Source organism: Lissotriton helveticus, chromosome 6, assembly GCF_964261635.1.
Source record: "Lissotriton helveticus chromosome 6, aLisHel1.1, whole genome shotgun sequence".
NCBI lineage: Eukaryota > Metazoa > Chordata > Amphibia > Caudata > Salamandridae > Lissotriton > Lissotriton helveticus.
The window spans coordinates 1996818269-1996831807 of NC_136067.1; the positions used below are offsets into that span (position 1 = coordinate 1996818269).

The 13539-nt window shown below is 58.4% G+C and overlaps 1 protein-coding gene across 1 annotated transcript in view; it reads right to left on the reverse strand.

Annotated features, from left to right (window-relative positions):
* Positions 1–13539, reverse strand: part of LOC144761997 (fucolectin-like) — a 1241072-nt gene that overhangs the window by 356709 nt on the left and 870824 nt on the right. The gene's annotated exons all lie outside the window — the stretch shown is intronic.

The following is a 13539-nucleotide window of genomic DNA, read 5'->3' on the forward strand; positions in this document are numbered from 1 at the left end:
ACAGCCCACATTCTCACAGCCCACACAGCTCTCACAGCCCACACAGCTCTCACAGCCCACACAGCTCTCACAACTCACACAGCCCTCACAGCCCACACAGCTCACATCCCACAGAGCTCTCACAGCTCTCACATCCCATACAGCTCTCACAGCTCTCACATCCCATACAGCTCTCACAGTTCTCACAGCCCACACAGCTCTCACAGCACACACAGCTCTCACAGCCCACACAGCTCTCACAGGCCTCACAGCCCTCACAGCCCGAACAGCCCTCACAGCCCTCACAGCCCACAAAGATTTCACAGCCCACACAGCTCTCACAGCCCACACAACCCACACAGCTCTCACAGCCCACACAGCTCTCACAGCACACACAGCTCTCACAGTTCTCACAGCCCACACATCCAACACTCTCACAGCCCACACAGCTCTCACAGCCCGCACAGTTCTCACAGCCCACGCAGCTGTCACAGCTCTCACAGCCCACACAGCTCTAACAACCCACACAGCTCTCACAGCTCACACAGCCCACACAGCTCACATGCCACACAGCTCTCACAGCCAATACAGCTCTCACAGCCCACACAGCTCTCACAGACCACACAGCTCTCAAAGCCCACATAGCTCTCACAGGCCTAACAGCCCTCAGAGCCCACACAGCTCTCACAGCCCACACAGCTCTCACAGCCCACACAGCCCACACAGCTCTCACAGCCCACACAGCTCTCACAGCCCACAGAGCTCTCACAGCTCTCACAGCCCACACAGCCCACACAGCTCACAGCCCACACAGCTCACAGCGCACACAGCTCTCACAGCCCACACAGCTCTCACAGCTCACACAGCCCACACAGCTCTCACAGCCCACACAGCTCTCACAGCACACACACACCACACTCTCACAGCCCACACAGCTCTCACAGCCCGCACAGCTCTCAAAGCCCACACAGCTGTCACAGCTCTCACAGCCCACACAGCCCACACAGCTCTCACAACCCACACAGCTCTCACAGCTCATACAGCCCTCACAGTCCACACAACTCATACCCCACACAGGTCTCACAGCTCTCACAGCCCATACAGCTCTCACAGCCCACACAGCTCTCGCAGCCCACACAGCTCTCACAGCCCACAGAGCTCTCACAGCTCTCACAGCCCACACAATTCACACACATCACACAGCTGACATCCCACACAGCTCTCACAGCTCTCTCAGCCCACACAGCTCACATCCCACAGAGCTCACAGGCCTCACAGCCCTCACAGCCCTCAGAGCCCACACAGCTCTCACAGCCCACACAGCCCACACAGCTCTCACAGCCCATACAGCTCTCACAGCCCACAGAGTTCTCACAGCCCACACAGCTCACAGCCCACACAGCTCACAGCACACACAGCTCACAGCACACACAGCTATCACAGCCCACACAGCTCTCACAGCTCACACAGCCCACACAGCTCTCACAGCCCACACAGCTCTCACAGCAAACACACCCCACACTCTCACAGCCCACACAGCTCTCACAGCCCGCACAGCTCTCACAGCCCACACAGCTGTCACAGCTCTCACAGCCCACACAGCCCACATAGCTCTCACAACCCACACAGCTCTCACAGCTCATACAGCCCTCACAGCCCACACAGCTCATATCCCACACAGGTCTCACAGCTCTCACAGCCCATACAGCTCTCACAGCCCACACAGCTCTCACAGCCCACACAGCTCTCACAGCCCACACAGATCGCACAGCTCTCACAGCCCAAACAATTCACAGCCAACACAGCTCACAGCCCACACAGCTCTCACGGCCCACACAGCTCTCACACCTCACACAGCTCATATCCCACACAGCTCTCACAGCTCTCACAGCCCATACAGCTCTCACAGCCCACACAGCTCTCACATCCCACACAGCCCACACTCTCACAGCCCACACAGCTCTCACAGCCCACACAGCTCTCACAGCCCACACAGCTCTCACAACTCACACAGCCCTAACAGCCCACACAGCTCACATCCCACAGAGCTCTCACAGCTCTCAGAGCCCATACACCTCTCACAGCTCTCACAGCCCACACAGCTCTCATAGCACACACAGCTCTCACAGCCCACACAGCTCTCAGAGGCCTCACAGCCCTCACAGCCCACAAAGCCCTCAAAGCCCTCACAGCCCTCACAGCCCACAAAACTTTCACAGCCCACACAGCTCTCACAGCCCACACAGCCCACACAGCTCTCACAGCCCACACAGCTCTCACAGCCCACACAGCTCTCACAGCTCTCACAGCCCACACAGCCCACAATCTCACAGCCTACACAGCTCTCACAGCCCGCACAGCTCTCACAGCCCACACAGCTCTCAGAGGCCTCACAGCCCTCACAGCCCACAAAGCCCTCAAAGCCCTCACAGCCCTCACAGCCCACAAAACTTTCACAGCCCACACAGCTCTCACAGCCCACACAGCCCACACAGCCCTCACAGTCCACACAACTCATACCCCACACAGGTCTCACAGCTCTCACAGCCCATACAGCTCTCACAGCCCACACAGCTCTCGCAGCCCACACAGCTCTCACAGCCCACAGAGCTCTCACAGCTCTCACAGCCCACACAATTCACACACATCACACAGCTGACATCCCACACAGCTCTCACAGCTCTCTCAGCCCACACAGCTCACATCCCACAGAGCTCACAGGCCTCACAGCCCTCACAGCCCTCAGAGCCCACACAGCTCTCACAGCCCACACAGCCCACACAGCCCACACAGCTCTCACAGCCCATACAGCTCTCACAGCCCACAGAGTTCTCACAGCCCACACAGCTCACAGCCCACACAGCTCACAGCACACACAGCTCACAGCACACACAGCTATCACAGCCCACACAGCTCTCACAGCTCACACAGCCCACACAGCTCTCACAGCCCACACAGCTCTCACAGCAAACACACCCCACACTCTCACAGCCCACACAGCTCTCACAGCCCGCACAGCTCTCACAGCCCACACAGCTGTCACAGCTCTCACAGCCCACACAGCCCACATAGCTCTCACAACCCACACAGCTCTCACAGCTCATACAGCCCTCACAGCCCACACAGCTCATATCCCACACAGGTCTCACAGCTCTCACAGCCCATACAGCTCTCACAGCCCACACAGCTCTCACAGCCCACACAGCTCTCACAGCCCACACAGATCGCACAGCTCTCACAGCCCAAACAATTCACAGCCAACACAGCTCACAGCCCACACAGCTCTCACGGCCCACACAGCTCTCACACCTCACACAGCTCATATCCCACACAGCTCTCACAGCTCTCACAGCCCATACAGCTCTCACAGCCCACACAGCTCTCACATCCCACACAGCCCACACTCTCACAGCCCACACAGCTCTCACAGCCCACACAGCTCTCACATCCCACACAGCTCTCACAGCTCTCACAGCCCACACAGCCCACATTCTCACAGCCCACACAGCTCTCACAGCCCACACAGCTCTCACAGCCCACACAGCTCTCACAACTCACACAGCCCTCACAGCCCACACAGCTCACATCCCACAGAGCTCTCACAGCTCTCACATCCCATACAGCTCTCACAGCTCTCACATCCCATACAGCTCTCACAGTTCTCACAGCCCACACAGCTCTCACAGCACACACAGCTCTCACAGCCCACACAGCTCTCACAGGCCTCACAGCCCTCACAGCCCGAACAGCCCTCACAGCCCTCACAGCCCACAAAGATTTCACAGCCCACACAGCTCTCACAGCCCACACAACCCACACAGCTCTCACAGCCCACACAGCTCTCACAGCACACACAGCTCTCACAGTTCTCACAGCCCACACATCCAACACTCTCACAGCCCACACAGCTCTCACAGCCCGCACAGTTCTCACAGCCCACGCAGCTGTCACAGCTCTCACAGCCCACACAGCTCTAACAACCCACACAGCTCTCACAGCTCACACAGCCCACACAGCTCACATGCCACACAGCTCTCACAGCCAATACAGCTCTCACAGCCCACACAGCTCTCACAGACCACACAGCTCTCAAAGCCCACATAGCTCTCACAGGCCTAACAGCCCTCAGAGCCCACACAGCTCTCACAGCCCACACAGCTCTCACAGCCCACACAGCCCACACAGCTCTCACAGCCCACACAGCTCTCACAGCCCACAGAGCTCTCACAGCTCTCACAGCCCACACAGCTCACAGCCCACACAGCTCACAGCGCACACAGCTCTCACAGCCCACACAGCTCTCACAGCTCACACAGCCCACACAGCTCTCACAGCCCACACAGCTCTCACAGCACACACACACCACACTCTCACAGCCCACACAGCTCTCACAGCCCGCACAGCTCTCAAAGCCCACACAGCTGTCACAGCTCTCACAGCCCACACAGCCCACACAGCTCTCACAACCCACACAGCTCTCACAGCTCATACAGCCCTCACAGTCCACACAACTCATACCCCACACAGGTCTCACAGCTCTCACAGCCCATACAGCTCTCACAGCCCACACAGCTCTCGCAGCCCACACAGCTCTCACAGCCCACAGAGCTCTCACAGCTCTCACAGCCCACACAATTCACACACATCACACAGCTGACATCCCACACAGCTCTCACAGCTCTCTCAGCCCACACAGCTCACATCCCACAGAGCTCACAGGCCTCACAGCCCTCACAGCCCTCAGAGCCCACACAGCTCTCACAGCCCACACAGCCCACACAGCTCTCACAGCCCATACAGCTCTCACAGCCCACAGAGTTCTCACAGCCCACACAGCTCACAGCCCACACAGCTCACAGCACACACAGCTCACAGCACACACAGCTATCACAGCCCACACAGCTCTCACAGCTCACACAGCCCACACAGCTCTCACAGCCCACACAGCTCTCACAGCAAACACACCCCACACTCTCACAGCCCACACAGCTCTCACAGCCCGCACAGCTCTCACAGCCCACACAGCTGTCACAGCTCTCACAGCCCACACAGCCCACATAGCTCTCACAACCCACACAGCTCTCACAGCTCATACAGCCCTCACAGCCCACACAGCTCATATCCCACACAGGTCTCACAGCTCTCACAGCCCATACAGCTCTCACAGCCCACACAGCTCTCACAGCCCACACAGCTCTCACAGCCCACACAGATCGCACAGCTCTCACAGCCCAAACAATTCACAGCCAACACAGCTCACAGCCCACACAGCTCTCACAGCTCTCACAGCCCACACAGCTCTCACAACTCACTTAGCCCTCACAGCCCACACAGCTCACATCCCACAGAGCTCACAGGCCTCACAGCCCTCACAGTCCACACAGCCCTCACAGCCCTCACAGCCGCCAAAACCTTCCCAGCCCACACAGCTCTTACAGCCCACACAGCTCTCACAGCCCACAGAGCTCTCACATACCACATAGCTCACACAGCTCTCACAGCCCACACAGCCAACACTCTCACAGCCCACACAGCTCTCATAGCCCACACAGCTCTCACAACTCACACAGCCCTCACAGCCCACTCAGCTCACATCCCACACAGCTCTCACAGCCCATACAGCTCTCACAGCTCTCACAGGCCTCACAGCCCTCACAGCCCACACAGCCCTCACAGCCCTCACAACCCACAAAACTTTCACAGCCCACACAGCTCTCACAACCCACACAGCCCTCACAGCCCTCACAGCCCACAAAACTTTCACAGCCCACACAGCTCTCACAGCCCACGCAGCTCTCACAGCCCACACAGCTCTCACAGCCCACACAGCTCTCACAGTTCTCACAGCCCACACAGCCAACACTCTCACCGAAGCCCACACAGTTCTCACAGCCCGCACAGCTCTCACAGCCCACACAGCTGTAACAGCTCTCACAGCCCACACAGCCCACACAGCTCCCACAACCCACACAGCTCTCACAGCTCCACAGCCCACACAGCTCACACCACACACAGCTCTCACAGCAAATACAGCTCTCACAGCCCACACAGCTCTCACAGCCCACACAGCTCTCAGAGCCCACATAGCTCTCACAGGCCTCACATCCCTCACAGCCCACACAGCTCTCACAGCCCACACAGCTCTCACAGCCCACACAGCTCTCACAGCCCACACAGCTCTCACAGCTCTCACATCCCAAACAGCTCACAGCCCACACAGCTCACAGCCCACGCAGCTCTCACAGCCCACACAGCTCTCACAGCTCACACAGCCCACACAGCTCTCACAACCCACACAGCTCTCACAGCACACACACCCCACACTCTCACAGCCCACACAGCACTCACAGCCCGCACAGCTCTCACAGCCCACACAGCTGTCACAGCTCTCACAGCCCACACAGCCCACACAGCCCACACAGCTCTCACAACCCACACAGCTCTCACTGCTCATACAGCCCTCACAGTCAACACAGCTCATATCCCACACAGGTCTCACAGCTCTCACAGCCCATACAGCTCTCACAGCCCACACAGCTCTCACAGCCCACACAGCTCTCACAGCTCTCACAGCCCACACAATTCACAGCCAACACAGCTCACAGCCCACACAGCACTCACAGCCCACACAGCTTTCACAGCCCACACAGCTCTCACAGCCCACACAGCCCACACAGCTCTCACAGCTTTCACAGCCCACACAGCCCACACTCTCACAGCCCACACAGCTCTCTCAGCCCACACAGCTCTCACATCACACACACCCCACACTCTCACAGCCCACACTGCTCTCACAGCCCGCACAGCTCTCACAGCCCACACAGCTGTCACAGCTCTCACAGCCCACACAGCCCACATAGCTCTCACAATCCACACAGCTCTCGCAGCTTACACAGCCCTCACAGCCCACACAGCTCATATCCCACACAGCTCTCACAGCTCTCACAGCCCATACAGCTCTCACAGCCCACACAGCTCTCACAGCCCACACAGCTCTCACAGCCCACAGAGCTCTCACAGCTCTCACAGCCCACACAGCTCACACCCCACACAGCTCACAGCCCACACAGCTCTGACAGCCCACACAGCTATCACACCTCACACAGCTCACATCCCACACAGCTTTCACACCCCACACAGCTTTCACACCCCATACAGCTCTCACAGCCCACACAGCTCTCACAGCCCACAAACCTCTCACAGCTCTCACAGCCCACACAGCCCACAATCTCACAGCCCACACAGCTCTCACAGCCCACACAGCTCTCACAGCTCTCACAGCCCACACAGCTCACAGCCCACACAGCTCACAGCCCACACAGCTCTCACTGCCCACACAGCTCTCACAGCTCACACGGCCCACACAGCTCTCACAGCCCACACAGCTCTCACAGCCCATACAGCTCTCACAGCACACACACCCCACACTCTCACAGCCCACACAGCTCTCACATCCCGCACAGCTCTCACAGCCCACACAGCTGTCACAGCTCTCACAGCCCACACAGCCCACACAGCTCTCGAACCCACACAGCTCTCACAGCTCATACAGCCCTCACAGCCCACATAGCTCATATCCCACACAGCTCTCACAGCTCTCACAGCCCACACAATTCACAGCCAAAACAGCTCACAGCCCACACAGCTCTCACAGCCCACACAGCTCTCACACCTCACACAGCTCACATCCCACACAGCTCTCACAGCTCTCACAGCCCATACAGCGCTCACAGCCCACACAGCTCTCACATCCCACACAGCTCTCACAGCTCTCACAGTCCACACAGCCCACACTCTCACAGCCCACACAGCTCTCACAGCCCACACAGCTCTCACATCCCACACAGCTCTCACAGCCCACGCAGCTCTCACAGCTCTCACAGCCCACACAGCCCACACTTTCACAGCCCACACAGCTCTCACAGCCCACACAGCTCTCACATCACACACACCCCACACTCTCACAGCCCACACAGCTCTCACAGCCCGCACAGCTCTCACAGCCCACACAGCTGTCACAGCTCTCACAGCCCACACAGCCCATACAGCTCTCACAACCCACACAGCTCTCACAGCCCTCACAGCCCACACAGCCCTCACAGCCCTCACAGCCCACACAAATCTCACATTCCACACAGCTCTCACAACTCTCACAGCCCACACAGCCCACACTCTCACAGCTCACCCAGCTCTCACAGCCCACACAGCTCTCACAGCCCACACAGCTCTCACAACTCACACAGCCCTCACAGCCCACACAGCTCACATCCCACAGAGCTCACAGGCCTCACAACCCTCACAGCACACACAGCTCTCACAGCCCACACAGCTCTCACAACCCACACAGCTCTCACAGCTCATACAGCCCTCACAGTCCACGCAGCTCATATCCCACACAGGTCTCACAGCTCTCACAGCCCACACAGCCCACACTCTCACAGCCCACCCAGCTCTCACAGCCCACACAGCTCTCACAGCCCACACAGCTCTCACAACTCACACAGCCCTCACAGCCCACACAGCTCACATCCCACAGAGCTCACAGGCCTCACAACCCTCACAGCCCACACAGCGCTCACAGCCCACACAGCTTTCACAACCCACACAGCTCTCACAGCCCATACAGCTCTCACAGCCCACACAGCTTTCACAGCCCACACAGCTCTCACAGCCCACAGAGCTCTCACAGCTCTCACAGCCTACACAATTCACAGCCAACACAGTTCACAGCCCACACAGCTCTCACAGCCCACACAGCTCTCACACCTCACACAGCTCACATCCCACACAGCTCTCGCAGCTCTCACACCTCACACAGCTCACATCTCACACAGCTCTCACAGCTCTCACAGCCCATACAGCTCTCACAGCCCACAGAGATCTCACATCCCACACAGCTCTCACAGCTCTCACAGCCCACACAGCCCACACAGCTCTCACAGCCCACACATCTCTCACAACACACACAGCCCTCACAGCCCACACAGCTCACATCCCACAGAGCTCACAGGCCTCACAACCCTCACAGCCCACAGAACTCTCACAGCCCACACAGCTCTCACAGCTCTCACAACCCACACAGCTCTCACAGCTCATACAGCTCTCACAGCCCACACAGCTCTCACAGCCCACACAGCTCTCACAGCTCTCACATCCCATACAGCTCTCACAGCTCTCACATCCCATACAGCTCTCACAGTTCTCAAAGCCCACACAGCTCTCACAGCACACACAGCTCTCACAGCCCACACAGCTCTCACAGGCCTCACAGCCCTCACAGCCCGAACAGCCCTCACAGCCCTCACAGCCCACAAAGATTTCACAGCCCACACAGCTCTCACAGCCCACACAACCCACACAGCTCTCACAGCCCACACAGCTCTCACAGCACACACAGCTCTCACAGTTCTCACAGCCCACACATCCAACACTCTCACAGCCCACACAGCTCTCACAGCCCGCACAGTTCTCACAGCCCACGCAGCTGTCACAGCTCTCACAGCCCACACAGCTCTAACAACCCACACAGCTCTCACAGCTCACACAGCCCACACAGCTCACATGCCACACAGCTCTCACAGCCAATACAGCTCTCACAGCCCACACAGCTCTCACAGACCACACAGCTCTCAAAGCCCACATAGCTCTCACAGGCCTAACAGCCCTCAGAGCCCACACAGCTCTCACAGCCCACACAGCTCTCACAGCCCACACAGCCCACACAGCTCTCACAGCCCACACAGCTCTCACAGCCCACAGAGCTCTCACAGCTCTCACAGCCCACACAGCTCACAGCCCACACAGCTCACAGCGCACACAGCTCTCACAGCCCACACAGCTCTCACAGCTCACACAGCCCACACAGCTCTCACAGCCCACACAGCTCTCACAGCACACACACACCACACTCTCACAGCCCACACAGCTCTCACAGCCCGCACAGCTCTCAAAGCCCACACAGCTGTCACAGCTCTCACAGCCCACACAGCCCACACAGCTCTCACAACCCACACAGCTCTCACAGCTCATACAGCCCTCACAGTCCACACAACTCATACCCCACACAGGTCTCACAGCTCTCACAGCCCATACAGCTCTCACAGCCCACACAGCTCTCGCAGCCCACACAGCTCTCACAGCCCACAGAGCTCTCACAGCTCTCACAGCCCACACAATTCACACACATCACACAGCTGACATCCCACACAGCTCTCACAGCTCTCTCAGCCCACACAGCTCACATCCCACAGAGCTCACAGGCCTCACAGCCCTCACAGCCCTCAGAGCCCACACAGCTCTCACAGCCCACACAGCCCACACAGCTCTCACAGCCCATACAGCTCTCACAGCCCACAGAGTTCTCACAGCCCACACAGCTCACAGCCCACACAGCTCACAGCACACACAGCTCACAGCACACACAGCTATCACAGCCCACACAGCTCTCACAGCTCACACAGCCCACACAGCTCTCACAGCCCACACAGCTCTCACAGCAAACACACCCCACACTCTCACAGCCCACACAGCTCTCACAGCCCGCACAGCTCTCACAGCCCACACAGCTGTCACAGCTCTCACAGCCCACACAGCCCACATAGCTCTCACAACCCACACAGCTCTCACAGCTCATACAGCCCTCACAGCCCACACAGCTCATATCCCACACAGGTCTCACAGCTCTCACAGCCCATACAGCTCTCACAGCCCACACAGCTCTCACAGCCCACACAGCTCTCACAGCCCACACAGATCGCACAGCTCTCACAGCCCAAACAATTCACAGCCAACACAGCTCACAGCCCACACAGCTCTCACGGCCCACACAGCTCTCACACCTCACACAGCTCATATCCCACACAGCTCTCACAGCTCTCACAGCCCATACAGCTCTCACAGCCCACACAGCTCTCACATCCCACACAGCCCACACTCTCACAGCCCACACAGCTCTCACACCCCACACAGCTCTCACAGCCCACACAGCTCTCACAACTCACACAGCCCTAACAGCCCACACAGCTCACATCCCACAGAGCTCTCACAGCTCTCAGAGCCCATACACCTCTCACAGCTCTCACAGCCCACACAGCTCTCATAGCACACACAGCTCTCACAGCCCACACAGCTCTCAGAGGCCTCACAGCCCTCACAGCCCACAAAGCCCTCAAAGCCCTCACAGCCCTCACAGCCCACAAAACTTTCACAGCCCACACAGCTCTCACAGCCCACACAGCCCACACAGCTCTCACAGCCCACACAGCTCTCACAGCCCACACAGCTCTCACAGCTCTCACAGCCCACACAGCCCACAATCTCACAGCCTACACAGCTCTCACAGCCCGCACAGCTCTCACAGCCCACACAGCTCTCACAGCCCACACAGCACTCACAACTCACACAGCCCACACAGCTCACATCCCACAGAGCTCTCACAACTCTCACAGCCCGCACAGCTCCCACAGCCCACACAACTGCCACTGCTCTCACAGCCCAAACAGCCCACACAGCTCTCACAACCCACACAGCTCTCACAGCTCACACAGCCCTCACAGCCCACACAGCTCTCACAGCCCATATAGCTCTCACAAGCCTCACAACCCTCACAGCCCACACAGCTCTCACATCCCACACAGCTTTCACAGCCCACACAGCTCTCACAGCCCACACAGCCAACACAGCTCTCACAGCCCACACAGCTCTCACAGCCCACAGAGCTCTCACAGCTCTCACAGCCCACACAGTTCACAGCCCACACTGCTCTCACAGCCCACACAGCTCTCACAGCTCACAGAGCCCACAGATCTCTCACAGCCCACACAGCTCACAAAGCCCACACAGCTCTCACGGCTCTCACAGCCCACACAGCCCACACTCTCACAGCCCACACAGCTCTCACAGCCCACACAGCTCTCACATCACACACACCCCACACTCTTACAGCCCACACAGCTCTCACAACCCACACAGCTCTCACAGCTCACACAGCCCACACAGCTCATATCCCTCACAGCCCACACAGCCCACACAGCTCTCACAGCCCACACAGCTCTCACAGCCCACAGAGCTCTCACAGCTCTCACAGCCCACACAGCTCACATCCCACACAGCTCTCACAGCTCTCATAGCCCATACAGCTCTCACAGCTCTCACAGCCCACACAGCTCTCACAGCACACACAGCTCTCACAGCCCACACAGCTGTCACAGGCCTCACAACCCTCACAGCCCACACAGCCCTCACAGCCCTCACAACCCACAAAACTTTCACAGCCCACACAGCTCTCACAACCCACACAGCCCTCACAGCCCTCACAGCCCACAAAACTTTCACAGCCCACACAGCTCTCACAGCCCACACAGCCCACGCAGCTCTCACAGCCCACACAGCTCTCACAGCCCACACAGCTCTCACAGTTCTCACAGCCCACACAGCCAACACTCTCACCGAAGCCCACACAGTTCTCACAGCCCGCACAGCTCTCACAGCCCACACAGCTGTAACAGCTCTCACAGCCCACACAGCCCACACAGCTCTCACAACCCACACAGCTCTCACAGCTCCACAGCCCACACAGCTCACACCACACACAGCTCTCACAGCAAATACAGCTCTCACAGCCCACACAGCTCTCACAGCCCACACAGCTCTCAGAGCCCACATAGCTCTCACAGGCCTCACATCCCTCACAGCCCACACAGCTCTCACAGCCCACACAGCTCTCACAGCCCACACAGCTCTCACAGCCCACACAGCCCACACAGCTCTCACAGCCCACACAGCTCTCACAGTTCTCACAGCCCACACAGCCAACACTCTCACCGAAGCCCACACAGTTCTCACAGCCCGCACAGCTCTCACAGCCCACACAGCTGTAACAGCTCTCACAGCCCACACAGCCCACACAGCTGTCACAACCCACACAGCTCTCACAGCTCCACAGCCCACACAGCTCACACCACACACAGCTCTCACAGCAAATACAGCTCTCACAGCCCACACAGCTCTCACAGCCCACACAGCTCTCAGAGCCCACATAGCTCTCACAGGCCTCACATCCCTCACAGCCCACACAGCTCTAACAGCCCACACAGCTCTCACAGCCCATACAGCTATCACAGCCCACACAGATCTCACATTCCACACAGCTCTCACAGCTCTCACATCCCACACAGCCCACAGTCTCACAGCCCACCCAGCTCTCACAGCCCACACAGCTCTCACAGCCCACACAGCTCTCACAACTCACACAGCCCTCACAGCCCACACAGCTCACATCCCACAGAGCTCACAGGCCTCACAACCCTCACAGCACACACAGCTCTCACAGCCCACACAGCTCTCACAACCCACACAGCTCTCACAGCTCATACAGCCCTCACAGTCCACACAGCTCATATCCCACACAGGTCTCACAGCTCTCACAGCCCACACAGCCCACACTCTCACAGCCCACCCAGCTCTCACAGCCCACACAGCTCTCACAGCCCACACAGCTCTCACAACTCACTTAGCCCTCACAGCCCACACAGCTCACATCCCACAGAGCTCACAGGCCTC